The 17,652-nt window shown below is 36.5% G+C and overlaps 1 pseudogene; it reads left to right on the forward strand.

Annotated features, from left to right (window-relative positions):
* Nucleotides 1-1,407: 1,407 nt before the first annotated feature.
* LOC122889544 lies at nt 1,408-2,605 on the forward strand (annotated as a pseudogene).
* Nucleotides 2,606-17,652: the final 15,047 nt, after the last annotated feature.

Raw genomic sequence — 17,652 nt, forward strand, 5'->3', positions numbered from 1 at the left:
ATTTACTTCATCTCTTTTTTTCTAAGCAACATAAAGTCTATAATTCATTTTTTCATAAGGCCCCACTGTAATGGTTAATTATATGTGTAAATTTGGCTATGTGATGGTACATAGTTGTTTAGTCAAACAGCAGTCTTGCTGTTGCTGTGATGTTATTTTTTAGATCTGATTAATGTTTAAATTAGTAGAATGAGTGGAGATACCATCCATAAAGTGGGTGGGATTCACTCAATAAATTGAAGGCTTTAAAGTGAAAAGACTGAGATCCCCAGAAAATGGAGAAACTGTGCCTCCAGACTGCCTTCACACTCAAGACTGCAACATCAACTGTATGGGTTCTGTTTCTCTGGAGAACTCTGACCAATATGGCTATATAAACCTTTTCTAAATTATTTTCATGTAGGCTTCAATAACCCAGTAGATATTCCTAAAATTAACCATCAGTTTTTCTCAAGCCAAGCACCAAAAAAAGGAACCTACACTTGCTGGGACATAGGATTAAAAATGATTTAAAATTACCAATCTGTTGATATTTTTTAAAAGACCTCTTGACCAAACTCCCTCAAGATCATGTTTTAAGACACCTTTGAATACCAAGAGGAATTAGTATGACCTAAGAAGACTTCAGTTTCCTGAAAACACATTCTTGAACCCAATTATATTCATAATTCAAATACAGAACATGTCTCTAAAATAAGATACTCCAATATAATATAATGAAGTTGCATCATATTGTTTGTAATTATTGTGCAATCTTGTCAGCAAAGGGAAAAAGACTTTATACAAGGTACTTTTGGCTTGGAGGTGCCCTAGCCCCCCACTGATAGAGCCAGAGTAAATAGCAAAGCCTTTGGGAAGAAAAGAGGACACTTACACAGAGGCTGAACAGAGGGATATATAAAGGCAAGGTCAAAGAGCAAAAGGAAAGTTATGGGTCCAGGAGAAATCAGTGTTCTCTAAAGTAAGGTAGATAAGCCAGCATAGCTGCAGAAAGGATTTCAAGATGGATATACAATGTCATTGAGGTTTCCTTATCCCAACTAATTTAATAATTTGAATTAATGAGATAACAGAAAAATAATTATAATTATTTATGTACTTCCCATCAGACCTCAGGAGCTCAAGCAGTAAGTGATGTGTGCTCTGTACCTCCCATTGATTACTGGTGGTACCAATTTGTATATGGAAATTTAAAACTGCTACAATTTCAAATACTATATCATGTTTGCAGGGGTTAGTGTTTTCTCTTTTAAAATAAAGATTTATGCCAAATAATAATCAAATTTTGACATTTCAAAAAAAAATGTGTACATTTAATCACAAGAGTTAAAATTTCAAAGAATGATGGTTCCGGGTGTGAAAAATGTCATGAAACAATAATCATACTACAAGCCGCTCTCGCTGGACAAGATGGCCACACCGGCTGCACCGGCGAGTGCTCCTGCCGCCACTCCAGCTCCAGCCCCCGCCCCGGCAGCAACCGTGGCCCCAGCTTCGGTCCCAGCCCCGGCCCCAACCCCAGCCTCAGCGCCAGCGCCCGCTCCGGCTCCAGCGCCGGTCCCAGCTCCAGCGCCAGCTCCAGCCTCCTCCTCAGACTCAGCGGCTGCACCGGCCACGACTGCAGCTCCGGGCCAGACCCCGGCCTCAACGCCGGCCCCAGCGCAGACTCCGGCGCAGTCGCTGCCGGGTCCTGCCCTCCCAGGCCCCTTCCCCGGTGGCCGTGTGGTCCGGCTGCATCCGGTCATTTTGGCCTCCATCGTGGGCAGCTACTAGCGACGCAACAAGGGTGTTGCCCGAGTTATCGGGACCCTGCTGGGAACTGTTGACAAGCATTCAGTGGAGGTGACTAACTGCTTTTCAGTGCCGCACAACGAGTCAGAAGATGAGGTGGCTGTTGACATGGAATTTGCTAAGAACATGTATGAATTACACAAGAAAGTCTCTCCAAATGAGCTTATCCTGGACTGGTACGCTACAGGCCATGACATCCCAGAACACTCTGTGCTGATCCATGAGTACTACAGCCCGGAAGCCCCCAACCCCATTCACCTCACTGTGGACACGAGCCTCCAGAATGGCCGCATGAGCATCAAGGCCTATGTCAGCACTTTAATGGGTGTCCCTGGGAGAACCATGGGGGTGATGTTCACACCTCTCACAGTGAAATATGCATATTATGACACCGAACGCATTGGAGTTGACCTTATCATGAAGACCTGCTTTAGCCCCAATCGGGTGATTGGACTCTCAAGCGACTTGCAGCAAGTAGGAGGGGCATCAGCTCGCATCCAGGATGCCCCTGGATGAGTCTGGTTAACCAAGTACCCAAGATAGTTCCTGATGACTTTGAGACCATGCTCAACAGCAACATCAATGACCTGCTGATGGTGACCTACCTGGCCAATCTCACACAGTCACAGATTGCCCTCAATGAGAAACTTGTAAACCTGTGAATGGGCCCCACGCAGCACTTCTGCCAGTCTGGGGCACCCTAGGACTCAGAGTGGAGTGAAGTAGAATGGTTTTCTTGTGGTTTGAGTCACACCAAGTCAGTCAAGTGCTTGTGACTCTAAATAAATGTAGCCTACCTTTTGTAAATGAAAAAGAAAAAAAAAATCATACTACAAGCCTAGGGAAAATGAAAACTACAAAGAAATAAAGAATTATTTCTCCCATGAGTTGAAAAATTTGGCATCACAGTGGTTTGTTGGCTTTTTTTTTTTTTTTTTTCCCCCAAGACAAAATGATGTTAATAAAAATAAGAGAGTAAGTTCAGGGCCGGAGTTCACAGAGCAGAAAAGCAGAGAAGACCAACTTTCCCTATACTGTCTGGTGGTGTTTTTCAGGAAGAGAAGACATTCTCCCCTGGTACTACCCCTAGGAGTCTCTTGGCTGCACAAGCAGATTCAACCACTGGATACCAGGTACCTAGCGCCAGGGAGTGGAAACAGCAGGTGATGGAGTAAGGATAAAGTCACAACCTCTTCCTTCTAGGATTCAACAAAACTAACTTTTTTTTTTTTCCTTTTCAGCGTAACTATTAATTGTTTTTTGCCCCACACCCAGTGCTCCATGCAATCCGTGCCCTCTCCAATACCCACCACCTGGTTCCTCCAACCTCCCACCCCCCCCCCCCCCGCCCCTTCAAAACCCTCAGGTTGTTTTTCAGAGTCCATAGTCTCTCATGTTTCATTTTCCCTTCCAAAACTAACTTTCAAGAAAACCACTTAGCACAGGGTGCTGTGCATATGAAACTCTTGTTAAACCCAAGCTAAAATGATTAAGAATTAATAAGCAATAATTTTCATAAGCCCTATACTGTAATTTATTTAAGTATCAACTTTTATAGCCATGTTCACATGGCAAAATATGTAATACTTGAACAGACAGAGTAAATTTATATGGACTATGAAATTAGTAAACTGTATAATAACACTGAATAGTTTCAGAGATACAAAAGGTCCTCAAAATGGTACAGAAAATATTGAAAAATTTGATTTTCTTAATTACTGTTAGGGGATAATGTAAAAGCCAACTATAAGAATGAATCACCTGGAATTAACACACACACACACACACACACACATATACACATGCTGTAAAGGGCACTTTAATGAGAAAACTTTACACATGTATTCTGAAAGGCTATTATGACAAATGTCCTATTTATAAAATACTCTTAATATGTCTTCTCATTTGTAGTTAATTACTCTCCATCCGATAGAATCTCTAGGAGATTTTTTTCCTCTCAAAAGAAAATTTTGATTTGCATAAAAACAATTAGATGGTTTTTAAATTATAAAAAGACTGGAAAAAATACTGGGAAAAGTACTGAGAAGAAAGTTTTGTTTTGCCTAAGAATTTTTCAGTAATTTCCGGGGGAAGGAAAATTTGAATCCTGGCTGATTGTTTACAGCAAGGACAGACCAGCCAAACATAATTCCATACTAGATGGTTAAAACTCTTGCTGTTGCTTCATTCACCACTCAATCTCCAACGATGACTAGTATTTATACATCGTTAAGTGCTGAATAATTGTTTCTTGACTGAAATCAAGACAGACTGTTGATAAAGGTCTCTGTTGATAAAGTAATGTGATACTACAAATAGAATTTCAAGAAGCTGTGACATAGTTCTTAGCTAAAATACATTAATTTGACATAAGACTTAAAAATAATAGTACTTTGTGAATTGTGTTGCAACAATGTGTAAAGAAACTGACAAATCTAAGCGACAATAATCTATTTTATTTATAGAAAATCTTTGAGTTAAGACTATATTGTCATGTTCATAGCAGCACTTAGCACATTTAATGATGCAAAAAATATAATCACCTTCCCAAAGAAGCATCATAATTTAGCACTGTTCATTATAGGAGCTTCATTTAAAAACCACCATGGAAATAAATGAAGTGATTTTATTTGGGGACTCTATTTTGTAAAATCTCAGAATTATCTTATGATGCATCTTCTGTGCCCTTAAACTGAACTTCTTTCATTTATCCATACTCCCTACTATGGAATTAGTTGTAGTTCACACACATAATCAATATACTTTTTGGGCATTAGTATGTGCCAAAATTTATGCACAGGGTTAGACATAAAATGATGAGCAAAGAAGAGATACAATCTCTGCCTTCATGGAGCTTCCAGTCTATACAAGTTGGTTTATATTCATCAATTTCACACTAGATATAGATATAGATATACAGATATACCATACATATAAATATTAATTTTGCTCATAGATATATAGCAAAAATTTATTCTATTAATGTTCCCACACAATAATTGCAAAACAAAGTCACCTTAAGGTATGGATGCCCACTTTCACTACTGTTGTTCAACATAGTATTAGAAGTCCTAGCAACAGCAATCAGACAACAGAGAGAAATAAAAGGTATCCAAATTGGTAATGAAGAAGTCAAACTCTCTCTCTTCGCAGATGACATGATTCTTTATATGGAAAACCCAAAAGACTCCACCCCCAAACTACTAGAACTCATACAGCAATTCAGCAGCGTGGCAGGATACAAAGTCAATGTGCAGAAATCAGTGGCTTTCTTACACACTAACAATGAAAATACAGAAAGGGAAATTAGAGAATCGATTCCATTTACTATAGCACCAAGAACCATAAGATACCTGGGAATAAACCTAACTAAAGAGGTAAAGGATCTGTACTTGAGGAACTATAGAACACTCATGAAAGAAATTGAAGAAGACACAAAAAGATGGAAGACCATTCCATGCTCTTGGATCGGAAGAATAAACATTGTTCAAATGTCTATACTGCCTAGAGCAATCTATACTTTTAATGCCATTCCGATCAAAATTCCACTGGCATTCTTCAAAGAGCTGGAGGAAATAATCCTAAAATTTGCATGGAATCAGAAGAGACCCCGAATCACTAAGGAAATGTTGAAAAACAAAAATAAAGCTGGCGGCATCACCTTACCTGATTTCAAGCTTGATTACAAAGCTGTGGTCACCAAGACAGCATGGTACTGGCATAAAAACAGACACATAGACCAGTGGAACAGAGTAGAGAGCCCTGATATGGACCCTCAACTCTATGGTCAATTAATCTTCGACAAAACAGGAAAAAATATACAGTGGAAAAAAGACAGTCTCTTCAATAAATGGTGCTGGGAAAACTGGACAGCTATATGTAGAAGAATGAAACCCGACCATTCTCTTACACCGTACACAAAGATCAACTCTAAATGGATAAAAGACCTCAACGTGAGACAAGAATCCATCAGAATCTTAGAGGAGAACATAGGCAGTAATCTCTTTGATATCAGCCACAGCAACTTCTTTCAAGATATGTCTCCAAAGGCAAAGGAAACAAAAGCGAAAATAAACTTCTGGGACTTCATCAAAATCAAAAGCTTCTGCACAGCAAAGGAAACAGTCAAAAAAACAAAGAGGCAACCCACGGAATGGGAGAAGATATTTGCAAATGACAGTACAGACAAAAGGTTGATATCCAGGATCTATAATGAACTCCTCAAACTCAACCCACACGAAACAGACAAACACATCAAAAAATGGGCAGAAGATATGAACAGACACTTCTCCAATCAAGAAATACAAATGGCTATCAGACACATGAAAAAATGCTCATCATCATTAGCCCTCAGGGAGATTCAAATTAAAACCACATTGAGATATCACCTTACACCAGTTAGAATGACCAAAATTAACAAAACAGGAAACAACATGTGTTGGAGAGGATGTGGAGAAAGGGGAACCCTCTTCCACTGTTGGTGGGAATGCAAGTTGGTGCAGCCTCTTTGGAGAACAGTGTGGAGATTCCTCAAGAAATTAAAAATAGAGCTTCCCTACGACCCTGCAATTGCACTCCTGGGTATTTACCCCAAAGATACAGATGTCGTGAAAAGAAGAGCCATCTGTACCCCAATGTTTATAGCAGCAATGGCCACAGTCGCCAAACTATGGAAAGAACCAAGATGCCCTTCAACGGATGAATGGATAAGGAAGATGTGGTCCATATACACTATGGAGTATTATGCCTCCATCAGAAAGGATGAATATCCAACTTTTGTAGCAACATGGACGGGACTGGAAGAGATTATGCTGAGTGAAATAAGTCAAGCAGAGAGAGTCAATTATCATATGGTTTCACTTATTTGTGGAGCATAACCAATAGCATGGAGGACAAGGGGCGTTAGAGAGGAGTAGGGAATTTGGGTAAATTGGAAGGGGAGGTGAACCATGAGAGACTATGGACTCTGAAAAACAGTCTGAGGGGTTTGAAGTGGCGGGGGGGAGTGGGAGGTTGGGGTACCAGGTGGTGGGTATTATAGAGGGCACGGCTTGCATGGAGCACTGGGTGTGGTGAAAAAATAATGAATACTGTTTTTCTGAAAATAAATAAATTGGAAAGTGAAAAAAAAAAGGTATGAGTAATACATTAATCAATTTCAAAAAGCAAAAATCATATATAATATATCTTTTGAGGATGTACAGAAAGGTTAAACAAGCTATGTATAAGTAAAAAAAGCAATCTGCAAAGAATTGTATAATAAGCCCATTTCTTTTGCAAAGAAAACCTTTGTCTTTCCCTCCTTCCCTTTCTTTCCTTCCTCCTCTCCACTCCTCTCCTTTTCTTCCTCCCTCCCTCCCTTCTTTCCTACCTTCCTTCCTTCCTTTTTTGTATTTCCATAATTATAATATGCACATATTTTTAGCACATACATGTAGATTTATAAAAATGTCTGCTACATGAAAAAAGTTACAATGCCATAATTACTTCAGTAGGACTGAAGAAGTTAGAGTCACTTTTCTAACTTTACATACTCTTATACTACTATAAGTTTATAATAACTGTATACATTATTTATAATAAATTAATTTTAAATTTAACAGGAAGTTCTCAAAGTCAACTATATGTAATCCCCAATATGTGCAAGTCAAGACTGTTGTTATCAGATATGGATAATTTGAAATTCTCCCAAATCCAGCATCATATTTTTCCTTTGAAATTTTAAACCCTCACTGCTTTGTGCACTTCTTAATGGATATAGAAAATATTAGGATATAACACTTCTAAAGGGCCCTTATAAAAACCCTTCATGACAGATGATAAAGTCTCAGATTTTGAAGTGACCAAAAGATCAAGGTCTAAATCCCTCATTTTTAAGCCAAAGAATTTAAACTTGAAGACTACTGTTCATTTGCTTTAACTTCCCTGTCTGGTATAAACAAGCTTACTTCCTATACTTTCCTCATATTTAATATTTTTAAATCTTCCAACTTCCTCCTTTCTCTAATTGTTTTATTATTGAATTTTAATAAGTAATATGACTATATAGTTCAAAAAATAAAAGTTAAAAAGCAGTATATATTAAAAAGCTCACCTCACATCCCTGTTCCCATCCATCCAGTTTCTCCCCATTCACTTTAGGCAATCACACTTTTTATTTTCTTATAGTCTTCAGGAGATGGTATACACAAAATAGTCAAATATGAAATTATAGAGTTTACCCTTTTGATACCTAAGATAATGTGCTATACTCTACATACAATTTTAAAACTTTATTGAAATAATAAAACTTGGAAATCTGCCCATTCAATTTCTCCATTCCCTCATCCATAGTGTTTTATTATAGGGATGTACCATAATTTATTTAACCTGTGACATATTGATGAATGGTTGGTTTATTTCAAATCTTTGTTATTGAAAACTGTTAAAATGAATAATTTAGTGCCATGTCATTCTTCAACTGTATTATTTATCTCTAAGTTAAATTCTCAAAAGAGGGATTACTGAGTCAATTTACAACCTTAAGAGCTATTGACAAGTTATCTAATATAGGGAATGTTCAAACATATACTCCATCATGAAGATAGGAGAATGCCTGTTTTCCCACAACTTTACCAAAAGAGTGTGTTACCAACCTCTGAACTCTCCCAATGCTATGTATGAAAAATACATTGAAGAACTCTTTGTTCAAATGCTTTGTTTTTTGATCCACTGAGATATTGTTCTATTTCTTTACAATCCTTTGTCTGTAATAAGAGTACAAAATATTTTCCCCAATTTGCCATCTGCTTTTTTGCTTTGTTTATGGTATTTCTTGCTATGTACAAGTTTCTAATTTTTATGGTCAAAACCATCAGTCTTTTCTTCCAGTCTTCTCCATTTTGAATCAGAGCTAGAAAAGCCTTCCTGCTGCAAGGTTAAAAAGGAAATATCCTATGTTTTCTTTCAGCTTTTACTTTTACTGTCACATTTTCTACATACACACCCTTAACGGTAGTCCAGGCTGATGTCATAAACCAGACACTGTGCTGGGTAATGAGACACTGACAAGATTACTGGTAACTGTTATCACAGAATATAATAAATAGCAGAGAAGAAAGCCAATCATAACCCCGATTTAAATAAAGTGCAATGAACTGCATGAGAAACAAAGTTCATGGTTTTATGAGAGAGAGCATACACCCGGAGGATTTAATCAAATGTGGAGGAAGGGTAAAAATACTTCCACAAGAAAGTGACATTTAAACAGAGGCAGAAAAGGAAATTACTGCTTATTAGCCAGCTAACAGAGAAAGAAAGTGTGAAGAAAGACTAATGCAAGAAGAAATTCCTTTGTAGAAGTTTCCATCCAGTTGGGGAATTTTGAAAGTCAGGTATGGAGTCTGGACTTTTTTCTGAGAGTAATGGGAAACCATAAGGAATGGGAAAACAGGTTCAGATATAGATATTTGCTCAGGAATAACAAGGGCAGAGACTCACTAAAATATAGAGCTTGTTTATTCAACAATGCAATAGTCTCTTTGGAAAGAAATTTCTGTATAGTTTCCAATTTTCTTGTAAACCGCTCTTTAGTTTCCATTTACAGTTTCTTTCTCTTCCCACCACCCACTGATTGTATAAACTTGCAAGATTTGATTTGAAATAAACAGACAAAAATAGTATCTCCTGCGAATACTATCTGTATGCTTTTACTACACACTTTACTTAAACCTTTCCGTGTTACCTACTTGCTGATTGGGAATCAACTCTTAGCTTCCACAACAAAGAGAAAGTCACTCTTTCTTTCTACCATGAGTGACATGACCTTGTTAAGTTACATACACAAAAGGATGCTATCTGCCCTGAAGAAAGCAATGGAAAAGGTTTTACCAATGCTAAACAGCAGCCAGAAGTTTGCCTAGCCTACTGACAGAAAGCAAAACCTTCCACAGAATTGAGTTGGTTTAAAACTCAGTATAGAATCATATCCTTAAGCACAGATGTAATCAAACCTTTCTCTCTTGGCAGTATGGCTCTGGAAGCAACAATGGACTTCTGATGTTGAGCTGACCATCTGGCATACATACACAAAAGAGAATTGAGCCTCAACCAAACTGTCCTTTTTGTTTCAGCTAGCCACAATGCCTGGGAGACAGCCTAAGCTTCTTAGTAATTATGAACTAGACACTAACACCCAAACCAGGATAGAGTGTGTTGCATATAAATGCTATCATAACAGGTTGATAAAAGTTCTGTGCATGGATGCGGTGATGGTAGCACAGTGAGAGTACTCAACACCACTGAACTAAATACATGAAAATGGTGAGAGTGGTATATTTTATGTGTATTTTACCACCATTTTTTCTTTTCTTTTTTTTTTTTTTTTTTTTTTGAGAGAGAGAGAGAGAGAGGTCACAAGTAGGCAGAGAGACAGGCAGAGAGAGAGGAGGAAGCAGGCTCTCCACTGAGCAGAGAGCCCGATGCGGAGCTTGACCTGAGCTGAAGGCAGAGGCTTAAACCACTGAGCCACCCAGGTGCCCTACCACCATTTTTAAAAAGTACAAAATAAAATTTAAAAATCATATTCGTTAAAAAAAATCATATTGGTTTTATGGGGCACCTGGGTGGCTCAGTGGTTAAAGCTTCTGCCTTTGGCTCAGGTCATGATCCCAGGGTCCTGGGATCAAGCCCCACATCGAGCTCTCTGCTCAGTGGAGAGCCTGCTTCCTCCTCTCTCTCTGCCTGCCTCTCTGCCTACTTGTGATCTCTGTCTGTCAAATAAATAAATAAATAATCTTTTAAAAAAAATCATATTGGTTTTAAACAGTGCAAGTCATTCTAAACAACTTTTGTTGCCCTCATAAATTCCTTGAGAATTATATTTAGATAACCAGGATGAGTGTTAAGAATAAGCAAAAAGAAAAAAAGAAAAAAAAAAAGATAAATCCTTACTCTGAAGCTTATTTCTATTTGGATTTGGTTTATGTTACATTAACATACTAAATTAGTTTGATTAAGGCTCTACTGCTGATACTATGTAACAAACATATGGCACACATAAGGCATTTGGGTGAATGCTTAATTTATTTAATTTAGCTTTTATTCAAGTAACAAAAATATTGCAATTACTATATTCAATAACCTTATTAGGAAAATTTCTTTCCAAGGTTAATCAGTCTCTAAGTTCTGCACACTGCAAAAAGGTCTTATTTAATGTTGCCATGTATTAGCACAACAGGTTTTACTATAGAACCATCTACCCTTTGAAACAACATTACATCCTTCGAGACATACAGATTGTTGAAAAGCAATGTATTTCAACAATTAAATGTCAAACTTGTTTTCACGTTACCCGAGCCTCAGTTCTTCTAAAGGAAGAGCTATTTACACAAATCTTTTCTACTAACTCTGGGGAGATACAAATATAAAACTTTTCCTCACTGAGGTGAGAATATACCCAGATGACTTGCAAAAATAAGTCACTTATTTTCAGGAGAAAAAAAAAAAAAAAACACTAGAATTCATTTTATATTTCGGGAGATAGTAGGACTACTTATAAAAAAAAAATATTTAAGGCCATATCTATCTACAGTTCCTTGCAACAGTCTGTTATTTCAGCTGAGGGCTTAACATTTGAGGACAAATATTGATTTCTGATATCGATTATCTTTGAAAACATTGAGTAATCCTGAAGCCCCCCAACCACCAAAGTGAATAATGTGCCTAACTAGTATTCAGGATCTCCTCAAGAATAGAAAAATTGCTTCTATTGATTGCTATATTTGTATATGGCTCTCCCTTCAAAAACCTGACATCCTAAAAAAATTTGGCTCTGTGTGACCCAGTTGAATGAAATTCTGAAAAAAGATACTTTGCTCACTCCTGTTTGCTGTCAACTGTTATTCAAGCAGTGATCCACTCTACAGGCCAGTTCCATTTATTGGTCCTTGTTTGGAAGGAAGCGTTTTGCCTTCTCTGTCTCTACAGTCACAACCTTCTTAAAACAGGAAACAGGATAATCTGAGAAAAGAAAGAGTCCTCTCACTTCTAATTAAAAACTAAGATTTGCTCAGATGTATGCCTTTATAGACTTTCATAGTAGATGAGGCCCACATGAGTAAAACACTCAGGGCAATGCAGAGCTACTGGGACTCTTAGGTTTTAGCTAAATTAAAGAACTCAGAAGAGTTCATTCTTATATCTTACCATTAATTAGTTAAATATTTTCAGTTTCTTATAATACAAGAGATATTCTCCAGTACCTTACCTTGGACAGAGTCTCACAGGCACATGACTAAATCTCAATGTTAGGAGGGAGAGTATTTCTAAAGGTATGAACAAAGCTCAGGTCAAGGATGACTAAGTGTGTCAGAAGTAGGTTTTTTTTTTTTTTTTTTTTAGAGAGCGAGTACAGGCAGACAGAGTGGCAGGCAGAGGCAGAGGCAGAGGGAGAAGCAGGCTCCCCGCCGAGCAAGGAGCCCGATGTGGGACTCGATCCCAAGACACTGGGATCATGACCTGAGCCGAAGGCAGCTGCTCAACCAACTGAGCCACCCAGGCGTCCCCAGAAGTAGGTTTTTGTCTTTGTAAAAGAATATATAAAAAAAGGTTTTATTAAAAATGATTGGAAATGGTTTCAAATTGCCTTAAACTATGACTGAAGCGATCATCATTCTTGGGTAAATCCATTTTATCTTCTAATCTTACTCAAGCTTTCAGCAACTGACCACCATTTATGGATACTAGATGTATTACACATTGATAAATACCCCATAGTTCTGGTATTTCCATATGCCTGAGCAAAGGGCTTCAACAGTTTTGTTCCAGAACATCTGCAAACCTGTTGTGGGTCAGTGTACAGATCTGCTTCTATACTAGGGTAATAAAGTTCTCCCTCCTCCCCTGCGGCTATTCCAGTGTAATAAAAAAAAAAAAATGTGTCTACACTGGGACAGAGGGTAGACTGGTTTTTGGGGCAGGATATGGATAATGTCCCTCTCAGAAGTGAAGGATGAGCAGGTTTAGGAGCAGTTCTGCAGAACTGAGCAGTTCTGAGCAGAACTCAGGGACTTCCTGAGTTTCTTAGCTGTGACACAGAACCACTAGGTGTATAATATCTACCTGGGCCTCCTCCACAGCAGGGATTGCTATGGACAGGAAACCCACACTGCCTTGTTCTGCAAGGAATAAACTGTCTAAAACATTTGGGCTTGTTGTCTCCTTACTGGTTAACTGATGGAAACCTGACAGTCCTACCTAGCAGCGGTGATGGCTGTTAAAGTTGGGACCTGCCTGAGTGTTTGACAATGTAGATCTCTCTTACAGGTAAGTCAAAAGAAATTAATACAAAATAACCAATAAAAATAATGCATAATCTTTTAAAATTACTAGTCATAATTCCTTCATATAATAAAAAGATTATGATTATTTTCACCAATGTAGATCTATTCAACCTTCTTTATGGCCAAGAGTTTATACTGCCTCTCAGTTTCCATCTTTTCTGACTCTGATTCTAGAAACAGAAAATATCTAATCTAACATAAATTAGTATAAGTGACAATTTTTTGCACTATAAAGTCCTTCAGAATACTCAGATTAAGTATGGATTCAAAAAAGTATGAATGTTTTCTCATTAAGGGCCATTTCTAGCACTCTAGAAACAAAGTCAGCGAGTAAGCCACAGTCAAAACTAGGAAACTGAGAGTTCTATTTTAGGAAAAATGGCACTGTATGGAATTCAAATCTGACTTTTGAATGCCTATAGCCCTGAAAATTATTTCTCCCTGCTTTTGCTACATTTTGTTGCACTTCTTACATATGTCCAAGTATTTATAGAAAATACTTTCTCAAAGGAAAAATTTTTAGAGTGAATATCAGAAGTGTCAAATTCTTGATTACTGAGCTTCATCTTCATATGAAATCCTGATATATCAAAATAAATCTTTCTCCTTCAGTTTTGAAGTGTAGGTTTAGGCTTTTATGGGTTTGGGGGTACATGAATTACTGAGATGCTTACTTGGGCCTCTCCTTTGAAATCACAGAACTTGTCTTGTGTTTTTAGTATCAAGAAGCAACAGTTTTTTATTGTTCTAATTTTGTTTGTTTTCTTTCCAACACGTGGCAAAATCTCTTTATCCTCAAAGGTCAGCTGACCTCACGGTTGACAAACAAATTTATATAGTTCTCAGCATACTGAAAGGAATTATATTCAGTGGTATGATTAGATCATAGTTGTGATTTTTCACTACTTCCTTCAATATGCAGTATAATCAAGACTCAGATATGGGTTAAAATTCAGTGCAAAATCTTTTCATGTCATAGTAAATATATCCTTTCTAAATGTTCATAAAGATAGAGCTGAATCACCACTGAACACTGCTCCCTGATACTGTTTCATATATGTCAACAGTTTATTCTTAGGGTGCCTGGGTAGCTCATCCAACTCTTTGGCTCTTAGTCTCAGGTTATGATCTCAGGGTCATGAGTTTGAGCCCTGCATTGGGCTCTGCACTCAGGGGGGAGTCTGCTTGAGATTCTCTCCCTCTCCCTTTGACCCACCCTCTGCTCATTCGTTCTCTCTTTCTTTCTCTCAAATAAATAAATAAAACTTCACAAAAAGATCTGATTCTTCATCTGCACATCAGTTGATTAATCCAGCTATAAAATCAAATGTCTGTCAAATGCATATTAAAAAATAATTACTATTTTATGTCGTGTATCACTAATGTAGTGTTGCACTGAGCAGTATTATTTAACAAAGAAACTTCATCAATAACATGTTCTACTTTCTGAGTATATTTTTGTAATTACTTCCACAACTATTTCTACAAATTCATTGGAAATAGTGGTTTTTATTTTATTTTTGCTTTGAGAAGTGTGATTGTGAACAATGGCCCTAAGGTCTGTCCCTTCTCTATATATAATTATAGAATTAATCAAGTTTATACTAAAAATGGGATTTTGTATTTGTTCTGAAAATCACTATTTGATATAGTTTATAATATGTAATATATCAGAAAGTTGAGGCAAATAGGTTCTTCACATTTTTCTCTAAAACCAACTAATGTTTTAAAATATGATAAATTTTAGAATTTTAAAATACAAAACATTTAATAAAGTTGGTAAAGGTAGATTCAACTCAGGGCATATTAAGAGTTACTCTGTACCTCCTAAAAGATTACTCAGAACACTGGCCCACACTAGGGGCATTCAGCTACTATGCCAATGATTTTTATCTTCCACTTGACACTTTCCTTATGAAAAGTTCCTAGACGAAATTTGAGTTGCTGCGAAAGATAAAAGGAAGATTCCTCTTAACATGCTTTTCTTCAATAGAATGAATGAATTTCACCTCAATTACTGGGATGGTTTCTGTCCATGTTAAGTACTGACAATCTCATGGATGTTCTATGAGGGCAGTTATCAGGTCTCCTCATTATTTCATCTTCAGTGTTAGAATAATAATCGTGACATAGGAAACAATAAATATTTGGTGAAAAATAAAATGCTGTCAAGAATCTTCCAGCACATGTCAACTATAAAGTCTTATAAAGAGACCTGTAACATTCAGGCCAGTAGTCCAGTGCTTGTCAACTGACTCCCCAAACTGAGAGCTTTGTAACAAACAAGCTGCCTTTAAAAGGCAACCAGCTCTTGTTCACATACCCTGAGAAATCTTATTGCTGTGATCAGAAGTTCTAAGGAAGTGGTGTTAGTGGTCTAAAAATTTCAGTACGCACTAGACAAAAGCCCATTTTAAAGATCCTAATGATCATGGTCCACGATTTGCAAGAATGAGCTCCTTCAAAATTAGGCAACATCAATCAGAATCATCAACAAAGTTAAAATATCAGGAAACTGAGATTAAGACATAAAAAGGAATAGCTAATGCTTCCAGAGCATTAGTGTGAACTATAAACTAAATTGTTTGTCCTCATGACTATAGTACACACGAGTTCCATTTGTTCCCTTTGTGAAAAGAAAAAAGGTTAGGAGGGTAAGAAACATAATTTTAGTTTCAATTTTGTAGTTTTTTTTTTCTTTTAGCAGTTTCTGCCTATGGTGCCAACAAAGTATTAAACTTTAATGCCACAGCAGTATTCTAATTTCTAAAATTACTTTCAGAAACAGATTAAGGGCACTGCAGGTGGGAAGTGCATTACAACTTCATTGGGAGCATAATGTGAGAACTACCATGATGGATGAACAAATCTAGCTAATGGAAAACATCCCCTTTCACTTTTCTTAGCAACATAATATGAAATAAAGCATAATTAAATTTTTTAAAAACTATTTTCATTTTAATTTTTAATTACCTGGTGTCTATCAAAATCTTGCAGTTAATTAACTTTTCACACTCACACTCTACATCTCTTAATTATATGCTGTCATTCTACAAGAAAATTTAGCAGGATACTATTAATTAATATCAAAATGTTAAGGCCATGTTCTATGAACATTTAATAGGCCTTCATAAGAAAGGAGAAAAGCATGGTTTTGGCCATCTGATATCAAATAATAAAATTCAAAATTTAGTATTTCAGAAATTCTAAAATGAATTGTTATACTAAACTCTAATGCACCAACATATACATCTGAAAATTCTGATGACTATAAAAAGAAAACATTTTTTCCTTATACCACCCCACTAAGTTCTTTGAGAACACTATTCATGTTTTATTAATCTTTCTACCATCAACCCCCATATCTAGCTAATTGTTTTCCATGTAACAAGCAGTCATATGTTTCTTGAGTAAAGAGGAAAATGTTTTTCCACATACAATTTTAAATGTAAAATCTCAGGATTCTTATGCTACTATAAAGAAGAATAATAAAAAAGTAAAAAGAAAAACGGACTTTTTCTATTTATGATTCATGGAAATATATATTTAGGATATCAGAAATATTTTAATCAACTTAATAAGGTAAAAATAGTGAAACTAAGTAAAGTACAAATCTTAAGATCTCCAAAATCTTTTTATTCCAACAATTTCCGTGACAATAAAAACAAACGTTATTATCTTGTTGTATAGCACAAGGGAACCAGACTTCAGTTTGTGGCTTCCTCTGGCTCTTGAAATCTCTGGCCTGTTCCCTGGATCCAGAATTCATATGCCTGTAGTCTTGTTTTCATCATTTAAGAAAATGAGATAATTTCAGAACTAAAGTGAATCTGACACACTAGACCAGTAATAAAGCTCTATAAATATAAACCAATGACACTTCAAATATGGTCTCTAAGCTTTATGGTCACCCTAGAGTTTCTTCTTACTAGGTTTTAAACTAATTAAAAAATTATAAATCTTTTCTGAGTTTTTACTTAAGTTCTATATAGACTTTTATTTTTAAACACAGTATAGTTTTGATTTATTAGGGACAACTGAAATCTGATATTAGTAACTAAAACTAACTTATAACTAGAATTGGTTGAGATCTCTAATTCTGCATTATACTAACAATAAAAATGTCAATGCTAAAAATTTGACTTCAACATAAGTGTAACCCTGTAATTTTCCATCAGTGGATACACTGGTAAGTGCCTTGATTCATAAAGGTATCACTGATGATGCCTGAATTAGATCACAGTGTTTAATTACTGATATTTATTGCTACTGAATATTGTTAGTTATTAATACTCTCTAGGATATCTCTTTTCCATTCCTTTTTACTAAAGTAGACACATGCATGATGTTCCCAAGAATGCTTCATCAATGACTTTGCATCATTTAAGGAATTTCCAACATACTACTAAAATAATAACTGTATTGGGTTTCCTTAGGTTTGGAAATCAAAGTATTAATTAAAATATAAAATGCGGAGTGCCTAGATGACTCTGAGTTAAACATCTAACTCTTGATTTTGGCTCTCAGATCATGATCTTAG

Source organism: Neovison vison, chromosome 11, assembly GCF_020171115.1.
Source record: "Neovison vison isolate M4711 chromosome 11, ASM_NN_V1, whole genome shotgun sequence".
NCBI lineage: Eukaryota > Metazoa > Chordata > Mammalia > Carnivora > Mustelidae > Neogale > Neogale vison.